The sequence below is a fragment of the Urocitellus parryii genome, chromosome 9 (assembly GCF_045843805.1).
Source record: "Urocitellus parryii isolate mUroPar1 chromosome 9, mUroPar1.hap1, whole genome shotgun sequence".
Classification (NCBI taxonomy): domain Eukaryota; kingdom Metazoa; phylum Chordata; class Mammalia; order Rodentia; family Sciuridae; genus Urocitellus; species Urocitellus parryii.
In genome coordinates this window covers 45234408-45259486 of record NC_135539.1, presented here as the reverse complement: position 1 = coordinate 45259486, position 25079 = coordinate 45234408, and the positions used below count along the sequence as shown (strand labels likewise).

The 25079-nt window shown below is 39.7% G+C and overlaps 1 pseudogene; it reads right to left on the bottom strand.

Moving 5' to 3' along the window:
• Positions 1–10791: 10791 nt before the first annotated feature.
• On the bottom strand, positions 10792–12895 carry LOC113176816 (melanoma inhibitory activity protein 2-like; annotated as a pseudogene).
• Positions 12896–25079: the final 12184 nt, after the last annotated feature.

Genomic DNA, 25079 nt, shown 5'->3' with positions numbered 1-25079 from the left:
GAACTAATGACCTAACATAAAATTAATCATGTGTAGTAAAAAAAGAAATGACACTTTTTGAAAGAAAAATGTTCAAAAATTAAAACCTCTCAACATCTTAACAAATTAGAAAAATACAAACTAAAATAAGATACAAAAAATTACACAGTAATGATGAGGACAAAAACCAAATTATCTTGAAATAGAGAAGCAATGTAAATTGCTATTATTTTTGTGTGTAAAGTGTTTATTTAATATATATGATATTTCTCAACCAGTAGCATAGCCTATAGAAATTACTGTGCTTCTGAACCCTGAACCCTGATAATATATAGTGTACATGATAGCATAAGGTTATGGCTATGTTAGCCCATGCAGTGGAAATCAGGGAAATAGGAGCAAAGAGGAGGTAAATTCAAAATGAAAAAAATGATGAAGTTTGAAAAAAATTGTTTTGGGGATGAGACACATTTTCAGTTTTATTGAAATGACATTCCCTTTCTCTACAGAAAATTATTAACTGGGTTTCTCCAGAAATCTTTACCTTGGCTGATTTTAGGACTGTCAGCTTAAGAGCTCTACAAAAGAGTTCAATGAAGATAAACTTTCAATTTTTATGTTGCCCTGTTTTAATTGGCCACTGACCAGGAAAAAAATAAGCACTCCAGGTGCTAAACTCCAGATGGGAGTTTCTCACAAACATGTATCCATAAGAGTAGTTTGTAAAAAGGTGTAAACAAGGCCTCTGGCCTTGAGCTGTGGCTTTACACAGATGTCTATATTTCTAAGAGAAGAGAAGTTACCAGTTGGGCTCCATGGTAATAGATGGCAGGGGGAGAAAAAAAAGGGGGGAGAAGTTTTTCCCTTCTTAGGTGCTGTCCTTGAAGGGTTAACTTGACCAGAACAGTGAAAGAAAAAAACTGCTTTTATGTGGATTCTGTAGACTGTGAACTTCTGAGCCCCTCCCTGTATATGTTGGGTATAAAACTCCGAAACTACCTTAATTTGGAATTCAGGGGATTGATGGATTATAGCAAAAGCTATCCCCTCTGAACCTGGCTGCAGCCAAATAAAACTGTATCCTGCTATCTTCGGTGCCTTGCCTTGTCTGTCCCTACAACTTCATTATATCCGGTTTAATGGACAGAACAAACTATTACATAAGTATTATATACACATGATATCTGTGTAACACATTACATGTATATTGGCTTTCAAGGGAAATATGTGCAGCTTATCACAAAACAAAATTTTACAGAGGACATAAAATGCTCCATTATACACACCATGTGTGTAAATAACACTCATAATTACAAATAAAGCTATTTATCTCAGTTTTATGAATAATATTCCCCCATTAAAATTTTAGTATGCTTAAATGGTTTTTCTGAAATTTATCTGGCAAAAAATATGTAAAATAGCTTAAAACATCCAATTTTGAAGACCAAATAAAGTTGATATTTCTATGTGACATTAGTGTGTATTTTGAAACTATATGACAATAATACAAACAAATGAATCATAATTTAACCAAATCTGAATCCACATATATGTCATTTTTTGGCATTGTTAAGAGACTAGGGTGAGAGTTTTCCTGGCCTAGGCAGCTCTCAATCACCTGTTCAATACAGAGCAGGCATGTTGGGTTCTGCCAAAGCCTCTTCCCACTTTTCTGTCTGGGCTGGGAGAGCAATTGACGTGAGTACAGAGTGTCCCTAATCAGGATCTGCCTCGGATACGTGGAGGTAGAGGAAGGAGTTTGGAACAACTGTGGAATTCCAGTCTGGGATACACTCAGACATATTCCTATGGTTCCTTTCTCTTGAGTCCCCTCCGGACAGCCCTAAGGAGTATCTAGGGTGATTGGTAGATGAATGGAACTGAGGGAAAGCCCCAACCACATTTGCCTCCATGTGGGCTAGCAATACTTCCAACCCTGCATCCATTCCCTCCTGGATGCTCCCCTTCCTTTATAGGTCAGAAATGTTAGCAATTCAGGATGTAGGGCTGAAAGAGGCATGGGATAATTAGTAAAAGCTGCCCAGGTTCTCTAAGGTGCATAGGTAACTTTCACTACTCTGTTTTACCATTCTGATGTTTAAAATGTGCCGTGTTCTCTTTAAGCTGCTAGAGGGAAGCATTTTCAAAATCAACTTTTCTGGTAGTCTCTCTGATATGAAGCACTACCTTACAGCCAGGAGATTTCCCTTACCCTCAGCAGGTTCCTTTAGTCTACAGAACAAAGGCAACAAGACAAGTGCACTATTCTCTTTTGCTGTGGGTTTTTAGTGGCAGGGAGAAAATCAGTAAGGCCCTTAAGTCTGAATCCTCCCAGGATCTTTGGCACAGGGCAAACTGAGACCCTAGCACTTTGCAAAAAGGGATCAGAAACACCCTTGGCAAAGCAAGGTGAGTGATGGGTTTTCTGGACCGTTTAGGAAGCTCAAGATTAGGGAGACGTCCCTAATGAGAACAGTTTTCTCCCGTGCGGGTACCTGAGTCCTGATTATTTCTCTTCTCACTCAGATGGGAGTTTCTCTCTCCAATATGCCAGGTGCACCACTAACCTGCATATTGAAAAATTGTGATAGATTTGACCCTCAGACGGTGAATAAAAAGCACCTAATTTTCTTCTGCCGCCAGGCTGGGCCTCAATACAAACTGCCTGATGGAGAAACCTGGCCACCAGAGGGAAGTATCAATTTTAATACAATTTTACAGCTTGACAAATTTTGCAAAAAGGAAGGGAAATGGTGTGAGGTGCCATATGTTCAAGTTTCCTTGCCCTAAGGGAAAACCCTAAATTATGCCAACAATGTAAAGTAGACTTAGCTATGATATCTGCCATGAAGAGAGAAAATCTTGGGGTCTCACCCACTAAGGAGAAAGAATCAGGAGGACCCACAAAATCTCCATCTGCTTTTGGTGTGCAACAGCAGCTCTCCTGTACTCCATATCCTGGCCTCTCTGCATCTGCCCCATTAGACAGACCAAATATATGACCTCTCCAGGAGATGCCAGAGGAGAATTTGGACCAATCAAAGTACATACACCCTTCTCCCTTCAAGACTTAAGGCAGATAAAAACAGACTTAGGGAGATTTTTGGAGGACCCAGATAAATATATTGAGGTTTTTTTGAAACTTATGCCAGGTATTTGACCTCACCTGGAAAGATATTATGCTAGTACTCAATCAGACCTTGACTTTCAATGAGAAGGTAGCAGCCCTAAGAGCAGCTGAGAAATTTGGGGATGATGTGCACCTTGCTCTTTCCCCAGCAGAACAGACTAGGAGCAAACCTAATTATCCATCTGGAGCACAGACAGTTCCCAGAAATGATCCTGAGTGGGACCCAAATGATGAGCAAGATGCTTGGAAAATTAGCCATTTCCAAGTGTTGATCCTTGAGGTCCTCAGGAGAATCAAGCAAAAGCCCATAAACTATTCTAAGGTTTCAGAAATTATTCAGGGACCCCAGGAAAGCCCCGGTATTTTCATGGAGAAACTCAGAGAGGCAATGAGAAAATACACCATGGTGGATCCTGAATCCACAGATGGCTAATTACTTTTAAAAGACAAATTTATTTCTCGGTCAGCCCCCGACATTTGGAGGAAGTTACAAAAATTGGCATATGGCCCTGATCAATCTTTAGATAACATCCTCCAACTTGCTACTTCTGTTTTTTATAATAGAGATCAAGAGGAAAAGAAGGAGAAAGCGATCAGACACAGAAAGAGAACTGAAGCGCTAGTATTTGCTCTTAGAGGAGTAAGCTCCCAGGGTGAAGGAGGAAGATGAAATGCTCCTCAATCCACAAAAGGGACTTGTTTCCATTGTGGAGAGGAAGGACATTTCAAATGGGATTGCCCAAGATCCAAGCAACCACTTCAAAAGCCCTGCCCTAAATGTCAAGGCAATCACTGGAAGAGTGACTGTCCTCAGGGGTGTAGGTCCTTGAAGCCAGACTCCTTCATACAGGCCTGAAGGGGCCTGGGCTCAACTCTGGCTCCTATAACTCCTATCATGGCATGTGATCCCCGGGTATGCTTCTCCCCAGCTAGCTGAAAGGTCAACTTCCTCTTAGATGCTGGTGCCAGTTATTCTGTGCTCACCTCTTACCCTGAACCTCTATCCTCTAATACTGTAACCATACAAGGAGTGTCTGGACGGCCAATCACCAGAAAGTTTACTCCCCCTCTGAGTTGTGAGTGGGATGGGGTGATGTTTTCTCATGAATTTCTAATAGTCCCAGAATGTCCTACCCCTTTATTGGGAAGGGACTTACTTTCAAAACTCAGACATCCATTAAAATGAATTTGGGATCTCGAGGACCATTATGTTTGCCTTTATTAGAATGTAATGTAAACCCTGAAGTGTGGGCTACTGAATGCAAAATTGGATAGGCAAAACGTGCAGTTCCAATCAAAATAATCTTAAAGGACCCTTCTGACTTTCCACATCAGAGACAATATCCCCTATGCCCAGAGGCAACAGAAGGCTTATTGAAGATTATTCAGAACCTCAAAAGACAGAAGCTTTTAGTGCCCTGCAACATTCCATGTAACACACCCATTTTAGGAATTCAAAAACCCAACGGGGAATGGCAACTAGTTTAGGACCTGAGAATAATTAATGAAGCAGTTGTTCCTCTCCACCTTATGGTTCTTAAAGTATACACTCTGTTATCTGAGATTCCAACAGCCACTGCTTGATTTACTGTGTTAGATTTAAAAGATGCCTTTTTCTGTATACCCTTAGACTCCCAATCACAATATCTCTCTGCCTTTGAGGAACCAGATAGTGGATCTCAACTAACTTGGACATTATTGCCCCAAGGGTTTAGAGATAGCCCTCATTTGTTTGGCCAAACACTAGCTAAGGATTTAACAGAGTTCAGAGATCAAACATTTCTGACTCTCCTACAATATGTAGATGACATACTTTTGTGTGCCTCTACTCAAAAGGAATGTCAAAAAGCTACTAAAGAACTTTTAAACTTCTTAGCTTATAAGGGTTATAAAGTCTCAAAGAAAAAAGCTCAATTATGCCAAAAACAAGTTCAATATTTAGGAACTCACAAACTAGGACCAGAAAGAATAACCCCTATAGGACAATATCCTCTACCTCAAACCATAAGACAACTTAGAGGCTTCCTAGGGATAACTGGATACTGTACGCTTTGGATCCCTGGATATGGGGGAAATAGCTAAGCCTCTCTATAGCCTCCTCAAAGAGACACTATGCCAAGGAACAACTTCCCTGATATGGGAACCAGAACAGATTAAAGCCTTTAAGGCATTGAAAGGGGTCTTACTCCAAGCCCACTGAACTCCAGCTTACCCACTGAACAAAAATTCAACCTATTTGTTACTGAAAGAGGAGGAATATCCCTAGGAGTAGTCACACAAAAGAAAGGACCTGCTCAACAGCCAGTAGCTTATCTCCATAAGGAGCTTGATCTAGTGTCTTGAGGATGGCCTCATTGTTTGAGGGTAGTAGAAGCTGTGGCCTTGCTAGTCCCTGAGGCAATTAAAATCACCCTGGGAAGAGACCTTATAGTCTACAACTCCCATAATCTCTCAGGAATTTTAAGTACAAAAGGTGAACTATGGCTCTCAGACAATCACCTTCTAAAATATCAAACCCTACTCTTAGAAGGACCTGTAACTCAAATAAGGACTTGCTCTAATTGAAACCCAGCTACCTTCTTCCCAGAGAAATTAGAGGGAAATCCTGAACATGACTGCCAACAAGTCCTAGCTATAAATTACTCAGCCCAGAAGGACCTTTAAAACCTTCCCCTATTCAATACAGACTTCACCATGTTCATAGATTGGAGTTCCTTTATGGAACAAGGAGAACACAAAGCTGGATATGCTGTGGTGACTTTACATGACACCATAGAAGCACAATCTTTTCTCACAGGCTAGATAGGAAGATGTACTATTGAGTATATACCTGGATGCAGGGGAGGTGGACCCCAAATATAAAGCAGCCAGCAAAACTCCCCAATCACAAACATAGATGGGGATGATCTGTGTTTCATTGGTATGATCATCTAGCTTCACTGTTTATCCCACAAAATGATTTAGAAGATGTAATGTGGCATAGACATTAAGCAATTTTATACTCAAACTGCTCTCCATGATGTTGAGGAAAGTATCTCTCTTCTTAACACTGAAATAACACTTATGAGGAAGGCCATCTTACAAAATCAGATGGCTTTAGAAGTCCTCACTGCAGCTCAAGGCGGTACCTGTGCCATTATTAAAAATGAATGTTGTGTTTACATCCCTGACAATTCTGGCAATGTGACAAATATTCTTAAAGATTTACATGCTCAGATAGAAGCCATGTTCTCACCAACCTTGTCATGGGAACAATATCTTAGCTCCTGGTTCTCTGGTACTTCCTGGTGGGAACATTGTTAGTCTCTATCTTTGTCATACACATTGGCATATTCCTGTGCTGTGTAATTTATTGTTGCATCAATGTAGTTACAGTACTAATGAATTCTTGTTTCTCTTATAGACCACCCATCAATCAAATGGTCCTCCAGCATGTTACTCCTCAATCAACTTCTATCATGGACCACTCAATAGACCTGATTTTTAAAAGGGATACTCCAAACTGCTTGTTCAACATTGCCCCCTTTCATCCTGAAGAAGCCAGAATGGTCTCCTCCCCTTTTTCTACAGCTGTAAGGAATTCCCAAAATTAGAGGGGGGAGTGAAGCCAGATTTAAAGATAGGTAGTTAGTGTAGTTAGGTAAATGGAGTCTAATATAGTAAAATAAAAAATGAAGGCCATGTTGAGAATGGAGTCCTAGAAAAGCAGTACAACACTTGGAATGTTAATGTTCCCAAGGCCCAGAGCCCATCCCAAAGAAATGTTAATGAAACAGCTCCCAGCAAACAGAAGATGTTAACCCAAAAGCCCTTCCTGACCAGATTACTCCTTTGGCCCACCTGTGCCCCACCCTTTGGGCCTTCCCTCCTACATTTCATCACTGAAAGATAACAGAACAAAGGACAGAAATTGGGAAAGCTAAATGAAGTCTTTAGCTGTAAAAAGGGGAAGACATCGCTCTCCCATGGATTCCACCTCTTGGGTCCCCTTCTTCCTCTGGGAGAAGTCTTTTCTGCTGTCTTTAATAAAGCCTCTATTTTCCACTCTAAACTTGCCTCAACGTGCTTTTTTGATGTTATACTTCAACATTGGGGAAGCATTGGGGTAAACAATGGTAACACCAGGACCAATGGCCTAGCATATGGTGATGCTGAACAGGCCACAGTGTAAGCTGTAAGCTCTCTGTAGCAGAGATGCCATGTAGCCCAGGTCCAAGGTACACAGCTCAGGATCTGGCAAACTGTAGCCTCTACCCAGCACCTCTGCTGCTTACCCTGAATGCAGAACAACCCTCCTCTCCACACGCTTGAGGGCTACCTGAGTACATGTGCCACTCCCCTGTGGCCACGATGAAAGCCACAGTGCCTTGGACTAACCTCACAAAGCAGCAGGTAGAGAAGGGTCTGAGGTGGACAGGGATGGGTTGGCCCTAGAGTCCCTTTGTGAGAACTGCTATAGGTGATGGGAGGGGGCACCCTATGGCCAGTGAGAGGTTCTGTGGTCCCCTACCCTTACTCAAGAGCCTGTGCAGATGTGAGGAGTGCCTGGAGCCATAGGGCCACATCTCCAGGGCAAGGCCATCACATAGCGGAACATTTGTGGCCCTCTCCTCCAGATACATGTCAAGTCACCCACAAGAAGACACAGGTGGGAGGTTTCTAGGTTTCCCTTGTCCTTCTGGTTCTGTACAGACTGATAGTTCTTAATCATTCCTGACTCTCAGGCTCCAGTACATGGTCAGGTTTGTGCAAAGTAAGAGGCTAAGTTTTGGAAGGTGGACATGACTTGTCATCTAAGGCCCAGCCCCTGCCCCTCCAGTGGCCCTTTTGATAAGGTGACACTTTCCAGAGCTACCATTCCACCAATTCTGTTAGCCTGATCAGTAGGTTATGGCGTGTGTTCCCAGCGGTGTGCACCCAATGCCACGCTGGTTGCATGGTTGATGAGAGGATGGATATCTGAGGGGCACCGTTTGGCAGACCCAGGCTTGATGATCAATGACTTGGAGGGGCTTAAAGTGTCTGGGAAAAGGGCCCATGGGGTCAGCCCAGGGAAGGGTGTCATGAACCACTTCTACCTCCAGCTGCCATGGTTCCGTGGCCCCTACAGGACAAAGGCAAGAGTGGCAGGTGTACCTAATCCCAGTCTTGTGGCTTTCAAAGGATGCAGGCAGTGCAGTCAGCTTGAGTGGACAAGAGAGTGGGCTGAGCCACTTCTGGTATGGAGTAGGCCTCATCCTACAGGCTGCAGAGGTCTTCCTCCAACACTCCTTTCCTCACCTGTCCAGTAGGATCCATAATGGCAGGTTTGTCTCCTGGATGGGGATAAAAAATACTGAAAAAAACCCCCATTAGTCCACCTTAACTGGATCCGTCTGTTATTCTTCTAATTTAGGAAACTTGTTAAACAATCAGGGGGTTTTATACCTTAGGGAGTCAAAGCTATAAGCACAGCCATGAGAGAAGAGTGAGGAAGGGTCATTACTCAGAACAAGTAAGTAGAGCACTGGAGAATTGCCTAAGAAGTATGTCCTGGAACAAAGGAGCCTGGGGATGTTACTGGGGACCTATGCATGTTTGTGCTAGTGAGACCTGTTATGGCCCATAGACGTGGGCACATTCCTTCCCATGTGCAGTCCAAGGTCATGCTTTTTCATACATGGCATGTTTAAAAATGGCAGATGGTCACAAGAGGTGCACACTTGTAATCCTAGTTCTTCTGGAAGCTAAGGCAGGAGGATCATAAGTTGGAGGCCAGCTTCAGCAACTGAGCAAGGAGCTCAGTAACTTAGTGATATCCTGCCTCAAAATAAAATGTTGCATGGGATTCTCACACAGAGATAGGGGACACCAGGATTATCAGCAAGAAGCAGTGTTTATTTGTGTAGATACAGCCTCAGTGGATTCTTACGTAAAGGCTGAGAATTCGGTGTAGGGAGTCATAGCCACAGACATTCTTTTTTTTTTTTTTTTTTTTTTTTCCTTTTTTTTTTTTTTATTGGTCGTTCATAACATTACATAGTTCTTGATACATCATATTACACGGTTGATTCACGTGGATTATGAACTCCCGCTTTTACCCCGTATACAAATTGCTGTATCACATCAGTTTCCCTTCCATTGATTGACATATTGCCTTTCTATTGTCTGATGTATTCTGCTGTCTGTCCTATTCTCTACTATCCCCCCTCCCCTCCCCTCCCCTCCCCTCCCCTTTTCTCTCTCTACCCCTTCTACTGTAAATCATTTCTTCCATTTGTATTATCTTGTCTTACCCCTCCTTTCCTCTTATATGACATTTTGTATAACCCTGAGGATCGCCTTCCATTTCCATGCACTTTCCCTTCTCACTCCCTTTCCCTCCCACCTCTCATCCCTGTTTAATGTAGATCTTCTTCTCAAGCTCTTCGTCCCTACCCTGTCCTTGTTTACTCCCCTTATATCAAAGGAGTCATTTGGTATTTGTTTTTTAAAGATTGACTAGCTTCACTTAGCATAATCTGCTCTAATGCCATCCATTTCCCTCCAAATTCTATGATTTTGTCATTTTTTAATGCAGAGTAATACTCCATAGTATATAAATGCCACATTTTTTTTATCCATTCATCTATTGAAGGGCATCTAGGCTGGTTCCACAGTCTTGCTATCGTGAATTGAGCTGCTATGAACATCGATGTAGCAGTGTCCCTGTAGCATGCTCTTGTTAGGGCTTTAGGGAATAGACCGAGAAGGGGAATAGCTGGATCGAATGGTGGTTCCATTCCCAGCTTTCCAAGAAATCTCCATACTGCTTTCCAAATTGGCTGCACCAATTTGCAGTCCCACCAACATTGTTCAAAGTGTCATCTCTGGATTGGTGCAGTTTTGCAAATTACTACTTATTTGCAATGATATAGAAATTGAGACTAAAAACTTCAAACATTTTATAGTAGTTTAGCAGAGTCATTTTATGACTATCTCCTATTTCCATGACATGTTTAGTTGTGTTTTCTTGTTTACTCCTAATATGCTCTAGTTATTCTTTTTTAATGGAAAAACTAGCTGATTTTTATTATCATTATCAATGCCAAAAAAGACTTTAAATCACATAAGATCTTTCATTAAGCATAAAGTTACTTTCACATTTTCAACAATCACAGTAAATATGTTCCTTTGTATAAAGGGACATCCTTTGATTGGAGTTTAAAATATCCCCCATTTCAGGATTACATATATAAAACTCTGTTTGTTGCTCATATAGTAGTTGATTAATCAAATTAAAAGTTATACTCTCTAGAATAAGAAAATGGAAAAAATTTACTCATCAAATTCATATATAAGCCATCTTTATTTACAAAATATTATTAAGAATTATAATTCCATTAAGCTTCAACTGGAGCAAAAGTATAATCACTTAAGTAAAAGCAGTTACTTAAACTAAAAATGAGAGATAAATTACTTTTGAAGGCAGATAAAAAATACTGTCAGGTTTCTTGTTGTGCTTCTGGAGGTTCAGTAGCAGGCTCATTTAAAGGCAGAACATTTTGTTTCCTTAAATCAACCCTGAAGGGAATTCACTTCTACTTTCAGAATGTGGGGGTGGGAGGCAGGGGAAGAAATCCAGCTCTTGGGGGGAGATAATGAGGAAAACACCAAGGTACCACTGGGAATGGAGGGGGTGGTGGTCCCAGTGGAAAATTTTCTCAAGATGCTCCATACATGTTTCCTGGAGGAGGTGGAGGAAAAAAAGGTCCTCTTCTCATGAACTGACTCCTTGGATCCACTGGAAACAATGAACCTCTGATTGGAGGGAAAGGTGAGAAAGCAAAGGCAGAGCCAGTTGCTTGGTTTTCAGCAGGGAGAGATGAATCTGGCACATTGGAATCACCAAATTTGATTTTGGTATCATTTCTGGATTCCATATCATTACTGGATTCCATTTCTGAAGATGTAGGCCCATCCATTGTATCCAAAGGGGACATAGTGGAACTTCTGAGTTTTGCTGGTCCAGATGGTTTACCAGAATTAAAGTAAAATCCATCTTGCCTTGCTAGAGGAAGCTGTGGATCAGAATATGGTTGGCCTGGTGGAAGGATAATTGTCCTATAGGCCTGTTCCCATGGAGGTGCCAGGGGCATGGTGTTAGAAGGTGCTCTCTGAGGATCAGTTAACTTATCACAGTTTGATTCTCTTCTTTCATTGCTAGTTGGATGGTCAAGAGGATTCTCTGGACCCCTTGAGCCTCTTCCTCCTCCCACTGGCACCAAAGATGAGAGTATGAGTAGACTCTCCTATTCTGAATAAGAAGGTCTTTTTGACATGAAGGTGGACCCAATGCTGAAGGACCATTTGGGGAATTTGCTCTGCCAAAGGCTGTATTTGAAACATCAAGTGCAGAATGATTTTTTTCTACAAGTTTAAATTTGAACTCCATTTTAGTTAATTTTTGACTGTGGTGAGCATTTTGTTTCCTTATATTATTGAGGTATCTTTCAGCATTCTGAGCTGCCAACTCATTACCATGTGCTTTTTTCTCATAGTACATAACACACCCTTGATAAAAATGAATGGTTCTCTCCAATTCTTCTTCAAGATCTTTGGCTCACTTTCTATAGGTCTCCAGTGGTTTAGTTATATGGCTGATCTTTTCTTCCACTTTGGAAAGTTTCTCCTATTGCTCTACCTGGTAATTTTCCTCTCCTATTAATTTCCTTTGGAGTTCCATTACATTTTATTGATATAGTTCCATCATGACTTTGAGTTTCTGCTGAAGATTATTATTCTCACTTACAAACTGTGTATTTTCTGCTTGCAAAGATGCTTGTTCTGTCTTAAGATTTTTAATGTGTTCTGTAAGTTCTTCCTTTGGTTTACCTACTTCAGATAATAAAGTAAAAAACTGAGTACTTTCTCTTTCTATGGTTTTAAAATAGGACTTTAACTTAGAAACATAAACCAGTTTCTTCAAAGCAACTTTTGGCTGATCTTCTAAGTAAGCACCAATTTCTGATTCACTCTTCTTTTCCAACTCCAAGTTACTTTCATCTATTAGGGCTTCTCCAAACAGGAGCCCAATTTTTTATCTGCAGCAAGTGTTCACTCAAAAACTTAATTTGATTTTCTTTACCTCTTAGAACTTGTTCTGCATGTACTTTAGAGTGCACCAATGTCGTTTTCTGTTTATTGAGGCTATTCACTTTTTCTTTCCATACTTCAATGTCTTCTAAGAGCTGTTTCTGACTTTCCTGAAGTTGAAGATTTTCATTGAAAGCCTCTTTTATTGCTACTGTAACCTCTTTTTCATTCATTTGAAATATTCTCAAGGTTGTTTTAGCTTTAGGTATTTGTGATCTGAGGGATTTTGATTCATCTTCTAGGGACTTAATCTTTTTTGATATATCTGCCATCAATTCATCCTGTTGAGAATGTTTAGTTTTCTCTTCTTTTAGTTCTTTTTCTAGAAAAAAATATTTCATCCTTAACTTTAGATACAGACCTATTCAGGTTTTCATATATTGCCTCCAAATTTTTTGCTTCTATTGACTCCTTCTCCAAAATGACATCCTTTAAAGATGACTCTAAGCCTTCATACTCTTTTTAAACAAGTCTAACTTTTTCAAGTATTTCACATTTTTCTTCAATTAGTCCAGAAACTTTTAGAGCAAGCTCTTTTTCTCTTTTCATATAACGCCAGCTTCTCACAGACTGATAACTTCTCCACAAAAACAAGAGAACAACAAAAAATCCAATAGCTGTACATATCACCAACTCCCACGGACAGCCGTAAGGACTAGGGTATGTTTCCATGTCTTCATACAAGGCAGACTACAACCCTGCTTACTTCTTCCAGGACCACCCCCAAGTATGGCTGAGGGGTAGCTCTTTCCCCCTCATCACGTTAAGGCTACTTTGGCTATTTGCTCTACAACCACACCATGCCCAGCCATGCCAAAACATGCTGCGGACACTAAGGCCTTTGGTCAGGAATAAACCTGCACCAGGCAACAGAGCAGACCATTATGAATCAGAGGTGGGGGGCAGGCTGTGGGCATGGGCATGGAGAGCCCTGGTCATGGGCTCCCAGGGGCCTAGCACACTCATGCTGCCTGTCAGGGAAGTTGTGGCCCCTTCACTATGCTGTGCATCCTGAAGCAGCACAAGTTCAAGCCTGCCCCAATCAAACCAGAGAAGAATCTTCTCCAGGCCACCCACCTGTTGGTTTGGTTTAGGCCAGGCCAAGGCAGAACTTCTATACAGTCATAATATCACCCAGCTTGATGTCACTAAAATGCTAAAGCTCTAAAAATTTTAAAGAGCTAGTACATTATATATTTATATTTGTATCACTTGCTTTTTTGTTTTCACGACTCATTCCTTTTTCCTCCCCTCTTGTCCCCTCTTCTTCCTTCCTTCCTTCCTTCCTTCCTTCCTTCCTTCCTTCCTTCCTTCCTTCCTTCCTTCTTTCTCCCTTTCCTTTTCTTGCAGTGTTGGGGATTAAACTCCAAGGGGTTAAACTCCTTGTACATGCAGCAAGCTCTGTTCTACCTTCTGGCCATATTGACACTTTCTGCAGAAGTAATCTGATTTTTTTCCATAGAAAAACTCTGTTAGACTATTTTAAAAATAATTTCAGAAGAGTTGCAAACATGGCCACAAATCATTTTGATAAGTTATTTTTAAATAGTATAGCATATCTAATGTTTCTAAAAAGAAGGATCTTAAAACATGAGTTGGTTTTCAGGTCAGTTTTTGTAGACTACTATTTATTTAAGAGTCTTCAAAATCTTTTTTCAGATATTCTTTTCACTTCTCATAGGATGTAAACACTTCTAACCAAACTGGTCATTATAAATATATGGCAAACAAAAGGATAAAATCAGTGAGATCCTGCCTGAAACAAAACTAAATATAATGTTGTATGGGATTCTCACCCAGAGACAGGGAACACCAGGGTATTCAATAGGAAGCAGTTTATTTGTGTGCTTTCAGCCTCAGTGGATTCTTATCCAAAGGCTGAGCATTTAGTATAGGGAGTGATCACTTATATATTCTGGTTAGTTTCCTTTTATATACTAGCCTTTGTCTTCATATGAGGTAATACACATTCCTATTTAGGCATTGTATTTCTATATTACAAAGTAGCAAGAAGGTTCAAAACTGATTTCCCAAAGGTTCACAATGATACATATGGCATCATATTCTCTTTCCTTCCTTCTGAAAAATCTGTACCACAAAATGTAGCTCAGTGGTAAAGCACCCCTGGCTTCTATTCCCAGTACCAAACTAAATAAATGGCAGATGCACTTAATTTAGGGCAGAGAATTTAGCATTATAAAGAGTTTTAGTGAGCAAAGTTTACCCTAAGTCACTTAGAAGAGGAGTTATGAGTGTTTGGCTGGTTTAAGTTGGTTCTTCCAGGCTTTTTCTAAAGAGCTGTTTCTGAAATAATGAAACAACTTCAAGAGCTGTTAGCTGAGCAGCTCTCTGCCTGCGATCACAGGTGTTCCTAAGTTCCTGCTTTTCAGCTCATCACTTTTTCCTGGTGGGGACAAAAGTCTGAAGGCCAGCAGAGCTTGACTTATTCATGGATTTCCTTCCTTTTAGGCTATTCTAAGAAACTTCCTCCAGCACCTCCAGTATCTGAGATGCAGAGAGTTTGAATGGCCCCCAAATCTAGATCTTTGAGACCTGATCCTGGCCCTCACTTCACTCCACATTCTTGGTTGTTTCCTGGGGCACCTCAAGGCCCTGATTTTGGAGGGTTCCACTTCCATCTCACCTCCATATCCCCCAGTGCACTCAGGGCTTCAGTTGCAATACCTAACTGGGAACAAGGTTCTCCAGGCAGGAGTTGCAACCTTCCTGGCAGATATCTTGACCTTGACCCTCAAAGAGGGCAGTGCCTCTGGGGCTACATAGTGGACCACCTTTGTGTTACTTATGGGGTTGAGTCTTAGCCTTTGTTGCCAGAGAGTTGTTTCTCCGTTGGATCTCCCTCCATGAGATATTTAGTCTTTGATTGAGGCTGAAGGCTATCTAGGTGGCAGCCAGCCGTTTTTCTCACTTCCTTACCCATTGGTACCAGAATCAACTTTCTCTCTTACAGCCCATTGCCCAAGGCAAAGGTGACCCAGGAGGCTTTGAAGGTCTGTGTTGTGGGAAGGGGTGGAGCCACTGTGCATTCAGCAATGTGGGACACTTGTTTTGAGAGGCTGGGTGATGAGAGTCATCTGCAGATTTTCTTCTACATCACCTTGACAATGAGGTTGTGATGGATGCAGTCAGGAATTCCTTTATATCAGCTGTCATTTATGGCTGGAAACTGACCTAGAAGCCTGTAGTCCTGGGACCAGAGAGGAGGAAGCAGATTTGGGCATATTGTTGAATAAAGAAATTGATGGTTAGGGGTACAAAGGGTGTGGGGAAGGTTGAAAACACCTCTAAGGCCTTCCTTGGATACTTGGTAAGAGATGCCAAGAGGACAGGCAGGGCTCCTGACCCACCAGCTCACGAGCCATCGCTGCTCAATAGCCACAGAGGCAACGCCACAACCTCATGCAGTGCTGGCCTCTGAAGGGGTGACTGGAGCTTAGAAGGCCAGAGCTGTCTAGGTCCTAGTGGGATGGTTTCAGGGTCCAGCAGTGATTTCAGGCTTAGTGGCCACTCACTGGTGTGTTTCCTGTTTTGTGCGCTTATGAAGTAAACTGCTATAGACATTTGTGTGCAGTTGTGTTTTCTTTTCCTTCATTTTTATTACAAGATTTTCTCAATTAAAAATGTGTTTATAATGCTTGAGAAATGTTAAAACTTTATTAAGATAAAATTATGTACTTTAAAACTCTTTAAGCAAGTGTAAAGAAATGGAGACTTTTTTCATTTGGGACATTTTCCTGAGTAATGAAACCAGGCATTGACAGGATGGTGTGAGAATTAGCACAGGAAGAGAAGAAAAAAAAGAAGAGTAAGAACCCAAGAACTTCTTGGCACATAGATCAACCTTATATCTGTTTTGGGGGGCTGCTGTAACTTTGTACTAAGCTGGACAACTTAAAGAAATAGGATTTTTTGACTCACAAGTCAGAAGACTGGAAGTTGGAAATTAAGAGGCTGGCAGAGTGGGCTCCTTCTGGAAGCTCTGAAAGAGAAGCTGACTCATGCTTCTCTCTTAGCTCCCAATGGCTGCCAGGAAACCTTGGTTTTCCTTGTACTGCAACAGTGTGACTCTGATCTTGGTCTCCATTGCAACTTGACTGAATCCGTGTGTGTGTGTGTGTGTGTGTGTGTGTGTGTGTGTGTTTATACTTTTCTTGTAAGTTCACCAACCATATTGGACTAGAGTCATTATTTATTTCTTCTACAAAGTTCACATGCAGACTTAAAATGAAATTTGGACTTTACCTTATCTTTTTGGAGAACACAGTTCAAACCACAAGTCATTTTTCTTTGGGAGAAAGAATTAAAATTTAATCCAGAGTATTACTATAGTTATAGTTGTGTAGTTTGTTGGTTACTGAGTTAATTAAAACATTTCAACTTTCCTTGATAGAATATGTCCACCTCTCAATTTTGTTGCCTTTGAAATAACTCAGAGCTCCAATAGCCTCATGGTATGCAAGGACTCCCTCCAAAAACTAAAAATATATCATCTAGAGAAAATAAGGTAAAACTAAACAAATCAAGGTGTATACCATACCCATGGAATATAAGGCATAACATTATAAATGTACACTTCTCCCATTAGGAATTTCTGGATTTAATGTATTCCCACTAAAAATCCCAAAAAAAAATTTCTTTAAAAATTGACACAATGATCCTAAAATTCTTATGGAAGTCCAATAGCTAAGAAGTGTAAAGATGCTCTTAAAGACTAGACATCAAAACCTATTAAAAAAGTAATGCCAATGTAAGAATAAAATAAACTCAATGATGGATAAACTGAACAATGTAGTTGAAAACCCAAAGCTTCAAGCATCCATCCAGATGGGATCATCATCATGGCTCTGGAGTAGTCAAACGTTTCTTAAACAGTACACAAAATTATGAAATTTAAACAAAAAAATTAATTAATTAGACTATGTTAAAATTGAAAAGTTCTGTTCATCAAAATTCCTCAAGCTAGAGAGATAAAAAGACAATTCACAGAATGGAATAAGTTATTTTCACAAATATATCTGATGAGTGACACATCACAAGTATATCAAGAATTCTTTCTAATCAGCAATAAAAGGACAAATAACCCAATTAAAATACTGGAAAATGTGAAAACAATTCTCCCAAAGAGGATTTCCAATGGCAGCAATCATATTGAAAGTGTTATTACTGATTGTCAGGGAAATGAAACATTAAAAACTACAATGTGGGGCTGGAGTTGTGGCTCAGTAGTGGAGTGATTGCCTAGCACACGTAAGACCCTGGGTTCGACCCTCAGCACCACATATAAGTGAAATAGATATATTGTGTCCACCTACAACTAAAAAAATAATTTAAAAATCTACAATGCAACATGACTACACACCCACTAGAATGCCTAAAGCAAAATGGGTAGACAATTATCAAATGTTGGTGAGAATTTGGAGCAAGCCAAACCATTACATGCTTCTTAAGAGAATGAGAATTAGTACAAGATCTCTGGAAAATATTTCCATAGTATCTATCACAGCTGGACAAATGCAAATGCTTCTGGGATGTTAGTAATGTTTTGTACCTTGATCTAGGTATTCACTTCCTGACAATTCTTGAGCTGTATTCTTTTCAGTGAGTATTCTTCCCTATGAATATTACTTCCAAAGCATTTGATTTATTATTTTTAGTAACAGTCCCTTTGAATATTGTTAAGCAAAAATACTCTACCTTGGAGGAGGTAGAGTATTTGAATGTACCTTTGAATGGTTATGAGAACTTTGAAGCCTAAAGTGTTAGTTTGGGTGTCTGAAGAAACAGGACTTCAAACAGGGAGATTTAGGAAGTGAAGCAAGAAAATGTGGACATGGAACTAGAAATATGACGTGGTAAAAGTAAAGAAGCCAAAAAAGGATTCATGAACCAGGCAGTTAAAATTGAGGGCAGCTGATACTGACAATCATTGGGGAGACAATTAAGGTCTAAAAAGGTAATTTTCTCACAATTCCCCATCTATCATGAGTTCAGATCTACTTGCCAGGGCCATAAAACCTCACAACAATTTTAGCTTGCCCACAAAGCAGATTGTGTTCCTCAAACCAGAGAAAAGTCTTCAGGTTAATACTAAAAAGTCCCTGGTAGAGGAATGCCAAAGAGTCAGGTGTGGAACCAACTCAATTCCATTCTCCTACTTGTTGAGTTTACTGTGTCCTTCAAAGTAATGACCACTTATGATAAAAACAATTTGAAAACATGCTTAAAAGTGTTAGTGGGAACATTAACTAGAAGATCCTCTAGTAACTAGAAGATTCTCACTTCCAAATAGTATTGTTACAATTTCAGTGCTATAGTTGGTTTCAAAGCCAGTTGATATTCATTTTCTTCCTCCATCACTCATTCTAGATTACTTTCATCCATGGTTATTAGCATTTCAGTTGCTCCTGATGGGGAATTCAGATCTTCTTTAAGGGATCTGAGCCTTGGGAATAAGGCCTTTGTCAGGCTATGGTTTTTATCATTTCATTTTCTGTAATCAGTGGTATGGAATCACCAAGAGGTTTCAGATGAATATCTTCTAGGCTCCAGACATATCCCTCTGCTGTGGTTTGCACAATGGTGTCTCCGTGAATTCATGTTGAAACTTAATCTTCCTTGTGGTAGCATTAAGAGGTGAGGTCTTTTTATTAAGGTCATAAGCGCTGATTAGTGGATTGGGGCTTTTATAAAAAGGGCTTATAAAAACTCAGCTCTAAGTGGATCAAAGTCCTAGGTTTTAGACCTGAAACTCTGCACATGCTAGAAGAAAAGGTACATCCAACACTCCAATATATTGACTCAGGCATTGACTTCCTTAACAAGACCCTTAAAGCACAAGTAGTAAAAATCAAGAATAAACAAATGGGTTAAAATCAAACTAAAAAGTTTCCTCACAGCAAAGGGAAGAAAATTGTGAAGAGAAAGTCTAAAACAGCAAGGAAAAAATACCAATTCTACATTTATTCCTGTTTGCCAGGCCCATTTACTTTATTTTCCATGGACACATCATCATAAAACAGCCATTGATTCAAAATACATACTGAATCTTGAAAGAGATAAGTCCTAACACCCAGCTGTCATCTCAAAGCTAGTATGTTGCTGCCCCTTTAAGGGACCATTCCAGCATTCAAGTTGGCAATTTCTAGCAGATTCACATCCTGGGAACCATAGGTCCTGTTTTATCTCCCTAATGAAAAATTTGGTCTATTGATTTGAGGTGATGATCCAGATCCCATGACAATAAGCAGACACTGACTAAGTCCTTGCAAATATGTACTGTCTGAGCGATGTGGGGAAAAATAGGTCAGACCCATATCCAGAATATATATCTATAGTGATACAAAAGAGTAGTGACTATATTCATAAAAAAATCAATGTCATAGGGGCTGGGGTTTTGGCTCAGCAATAGAATGCTCGCCTAGCATGTGTGAGGCCCTGGGTTCAATCCTCAGAACCACACAAAAATAAATAAATAAATAAATAAATAAACATATTTTGTTCAACAAGTGGAAGAAATGTTTTACAGTAGAGGGGGTTGAGAGAGAAGAGGGGAGGGATGGGGAGGGGAGGGGGGATAGTAGAGGTTAGGATAGAGAGCAGAATTCATCAGACACTAGAATGGCAATATGTAAATCAATGGAAATGTAATTGATGTAACTGATGTGATTCAGCAATCTGTATACGGGGTAAAAATGGGAGTTCATAACCCTTTTGAATCAAACTGTGAAATATGATATATCAAGTTAGATGTAATGTTTTGAACTACCAACAATAAAAATAAATAAATAAAATAAAATAAAATATTTTGTAAGTAAATTAGTTACAATATATATGGAATTTTATTTATATTCCAAAATTACACTTGAGTAATTTACTATAATTTTCTGATACTTCATTTTAAAATAGGAATCAAATCCCATAAATACTAACAAAGATTAAAAAATTAAAAAAAAAATTAACCAATCCCTATTACAGCTAGAGCTATTATGAAGAATCTGTTCTTATAATAAACAATTTGCTCTCACAAAAAAAAAAAAAAAAGAATCGATGTCATAAAAGACAAAGGATCCAGGTGGAAGGAGACTAAAGAGATGTGACAATAAATGAAGTATCTGATCCTGGACTTCCTATTGTACTGGAGGGAGAGAATAAGCTATAAAGAGTATGTGGAGATCACATACTCTTTATGTGATCAGTGGCAGAGAGCTTGTGGGTTTGTGGCTCAGTGGCAGAGAGCTTGCCTTGCACGTGTGTGGCATTAGGTTTGATCCTCAGCATCACATAAGAATAAATAAACAAAATAAAGATATTGTATCTATGTATAAATTTAAAAATTTTTTAAAAAAAGAATATTTTGGGATAATTGAGACAGTGAGAATATACATAGTAGAGTAGATAAAGTTCTGTGTTGGTGCTAAAATAATGGGGGTTAACAACACAGGTTTATAGAGACTATCTTTAGTCTTAGCAATCACACAGAAGTACTTAAGGATAAACAGCAATGATATATGCAACCTACACTTAAGTGATTCAGGCAGAAATAATAATACTATGAATAAAGAAAGAGGGGCAAAAACAACACATTTAGAAACTGATGTTAACAAAACAATAGTGAACCTGGATAAAGTATGTATAAGTGTCCTTTGTACATATCCTTCCATCTATTCTGTAAACTTAAAGTTATTTCCAAAAGAAAGTTTGTTTTTTTTTAAATCCTGCTAGAGTTCAGTAAACAGATGCTCATATAAAATTTACTGTGTGCCAATCTATGAGGACACATAAATGACAATGACTTGGTTTCTCTTTCACAAACCCTGGTCTAAAGTAGAGGACCCAACAGCCTCTGAGTTGGAACAATTTGGCTCAATTAATCTTGCATGCATTTTCTGGTGGAACACAATCTCTTTTTAACCCATTGGGGTGGGTACTTTGCCTCTCTCATTTTTCAACAACATCTGCTCACTGACCTAACCTGCCTTTGAAAAATCCCTACAGCGACATATTCTTTGTATGCAACAGAATCTCACATGGTAAGAATCCCATCAACAAATGTAGAGGACCATGCAGAGAGTGGCCCAGCTTAGAGATCTGGTTTGAGATCCACAGTTGCCATTGCCCATCTTCCTTCCAGGATATCTGAAAACTAGAGTTGCAAGCAAGGTGGGGACTGACTTGCCTGAGAATACCAGAGGACTCCAGAGGCTGAACAGTCCATGGGAGGGCTGACCACTTCATTTGGATCCCTGGGCTAGTGTGTTGGCAGAGCTTCCTTTACCTTTCCTACTCCAACTGCAAGAGAAAGAAATGCTCTGTGTGCTCACTCAGCTTGTCTGCATCCACCAAGGGGAGCCACCTTCCAGGCCAGACTAACTGGATTTGTCTTTATTGTACTGGATATTAATAGGTTATTAAAAATTGAATAAATCAACATTTCCCAATTTGTTGCTTCAGCCTCCAGCTTAGAGCAAGTGTTTTAAAAACCAGCTTCCTGAAATTATGTGCAATGAATCAAAGAAAACTTCATTTCTACAATGCAATTTCTGTGGACCAGGGCAGTGAGAGATGGGACTGGATTTTAAATCTTAAGTATGCAACTTTCCACAAGAGTTCTTTTAAAATAGATGGGGTTCACCACAATTATGCTATTGGCATTGAGTTTCCCTCTTGGATTTATGTTGTCATCTGCTTTTCAGACAGCATGCTTATTCTGAAGGGACAGAAAGCCCTGTGTGAGAAGAGCAATGGGCGACCTCTCCTGTAGGGTGGGTCCAAAACCACCTAGATCTCACAGGGTCTCATCAGTGCCAGTGGAGCTTGAACTCTGCCAGATGTCAGCATGACCAGTTCCATTTTCCTGAAGAAGCCCACTTTCTGTCCCACTCCCATTTGGTGCAACACATCATGACTCTTCAGTTCTGCCAAAATATTTCAGATTCAATTTCCCCATCTCCCACTCACATCTTGCCTCTTGGACGTCAAGATACATGGGTGAAGGAAATGTAAACACACCTATTGTGTGAGTACATTAAAGAGGTCCCTCTTTCTGATCTGAGACCTAATGAAATTTCAGCTGGTCAGGGAAAATCTTGTCATTCTCCTCCCATGACCCACCAAGACACAAGTGAAATAAAAACCTACACAGTTTCTAATAAACGCCCACAGACTCCCCTTCTTCAGTGATGGCTGGGTTCTCTCCTGGTCTTCCTCTGTGTCCCACCCATGCTAGGTCAGGTCACCAGCATTGTGGTATGACAGCAGTCCCCTCCCAGTCACCATCCCATTACTTCTGCTTCCATCACCACAGCTGCCATTTGCAAATCTGTCAACTCTCAGAAAAGGGAGAGCACTCCACAAACACTCCAGTTAACAATTGCGGCATTAGACCAATTTATCAAACATTTTCACCTCAGTAGAAAATCTCAGAATTCTTACTAAAAAGAACTAAAATTGAGAAATTTAAACAGAGTTATTTGCTAACTCTCTAACATGAAGCTCCATTCACTGCTTCTGCTGGCAGGTGGGGGTCTCCATAAGCTGCAGTTCACTGCAGGGGAGAAGTGCTGAAGCTCTGCAGTCTAAGAAAGGACTCTCCTGGGCTCTGCTGTAACAGAATTTATGGAGGAACAAGAATAGAACCCTCCTGCTGCAATATGGATGGCCATAGCAGGTTTTCTTTATCAGGGTGTTCAGCTGAAGTTTATATAGGATTTGGTTCACTGCTATCTGTCCAAACTTAAGCTAATTAGGGTTTGGAAATGTATTAATACTATTGGTCCAAACTTAAAGCTAATTTGGTTTTTGAATTGTACTAACATTATTAGTCACTTGCTTTTCTTTTTTGAATATTTGTAGATTTATTCATAGCAGCCCCAAACAGAAAATAACCCTTTTCCCAAAGAAGAAGAAGAGAGCTTCCAACCAAAAGAAACTGATTGGTTAGTACTGGGCTCCCCTCTCTCTCATCCCCACTTGTGTAGCTTTTATGAGAATCTGGTTTCTCCAGGGAATTCCAAATGAAATTTTCCATAAGGAGTTGGTTATTATTCTCTCTTGGCCTCATGCTAGGAAACCAGTGAAAAAAGATGAAGATGAGGTGGCTTTGGTTTATGATGCTAAACATGGTAAAAGACAATCTCCATCCATCTGGTTAATTATAGTCATTGCCAATGCTAATGATCTTAAGGTAAGGCAATCTAATCTGAATCCATTGTCTGTGATATTAATGCACACTAATTGTCTCACCCTTGTCCCTTGGCACAGTAGGCCCGCATTGCCTCCCTGTGTATCTGAAGTTGTTAGGCCCTCTTGAGAGCACAGGCCTACAGGCAGGGTCCTCCAGCAGAGCCGTGGGATGGTGTGATGTCCTCAGTGACAGCAGATATCCTTCCTTCAAGAACACTCCCTCTTGGATTCTTTGACCCAGTATGGTTTCCTTCTCCTCTGTGCATGTCACTGTCCACTTTCTAGATGACCAAGGTTTTTCTTGCTACTCAGAACACAACCCATAGGGTTTCATTGGAAATTCTCCATTTGAAAAAATTATAATGTGAGATAACTCAGACTACTGAAGAGTGTGTACAACATCTATCAACATCATGAAAGTTAATAAAAGATAATAAACAAACCATAACCCAGGTTGAGAGAACATTAGAGTGAATTGGAAGTCTCTTGTGTCCTTCTCCCTGAAGCACCTTCCTTCCTAACCCCAGAGCAGTGACTGCATCCTGAGCCCAGTAGGAACCACTCTCTCCCGTTTGTAAGAGTAACAGGAAATGTCTTTAGCAAGCTTTCCTGTTCCAAAGTCATGGAAATATGCACTTTTAGATGATTTATATTTTTGCTTTCATATTTAGGTCCTTTAATCCACCTGGAATTGATTTCTGTATATAATACAAGGTAGGATTTTTGTTTTAGTTTTCCTATCTGGATAAGAATTATTTTGGCATCATTTGTTAAAATGTTAGTTTTTCCCCCATTAATTAGCTATATTATATATCTTCTGTATTAGATGGCAATATTTGTGTATTTGGACCCTGTTCTGTACCATTGTTTTAATTTTTAAATTCCTGGGTCCATGCCACACAATCTTAATTATACTTTTGTTTTTTTCCCTTGAATATTTTTTTCCTTTTTAGATATACATGGCAGTAGAGATCATGTTGATATACATACATAGGTATTTATAATTTTATACCATATCTTGATATATGGAGAAACTAACCTTCCTAGGCATCTCCTTGGCTGAATTTGGCCATTTATCCTTGCATATAAATTTAGATTCTGCTTATCAACTTACACACACACATACACACACACACACACACACTCATGTGCCCTATTGGGATTCCTTTGAGTAAGTAAGTAAATTTGGAGATGTTTCCTATCCCATGAGCATAGTATATTTCTCCATTTACTTAGGATTTTTTTTCATATTTTTAAATAAAGGTAGGAAAAAACCCAGAACTTTTAGAATGCTTGTTTCATGCTCTATTTAACTTTTCATTATACTTTATTGCCTGGAAAATTTTCCAAATGAAATTAATAAAAATATTTTAAAATACAGTGAGAGAGAATGCAGAATCTTAGAATTTATACAAACTTTTCCTTATGTCTTAATAAGGAAACTTCATTTAGCATCGTTACCCCATTCAATATTTTATTTATTTGAATTGTATATATTTAAAATGTACAAAATATCATTTTGATATACACATGCATAGAAAAATAATTACTACAAACAAATTAACTTACCTATCACCTTCTCTAGTTGCACTGTGGTTATAATAAGAACACCTAAATTATATTCTCTTAGCAAATATTTGGTACATAACACACT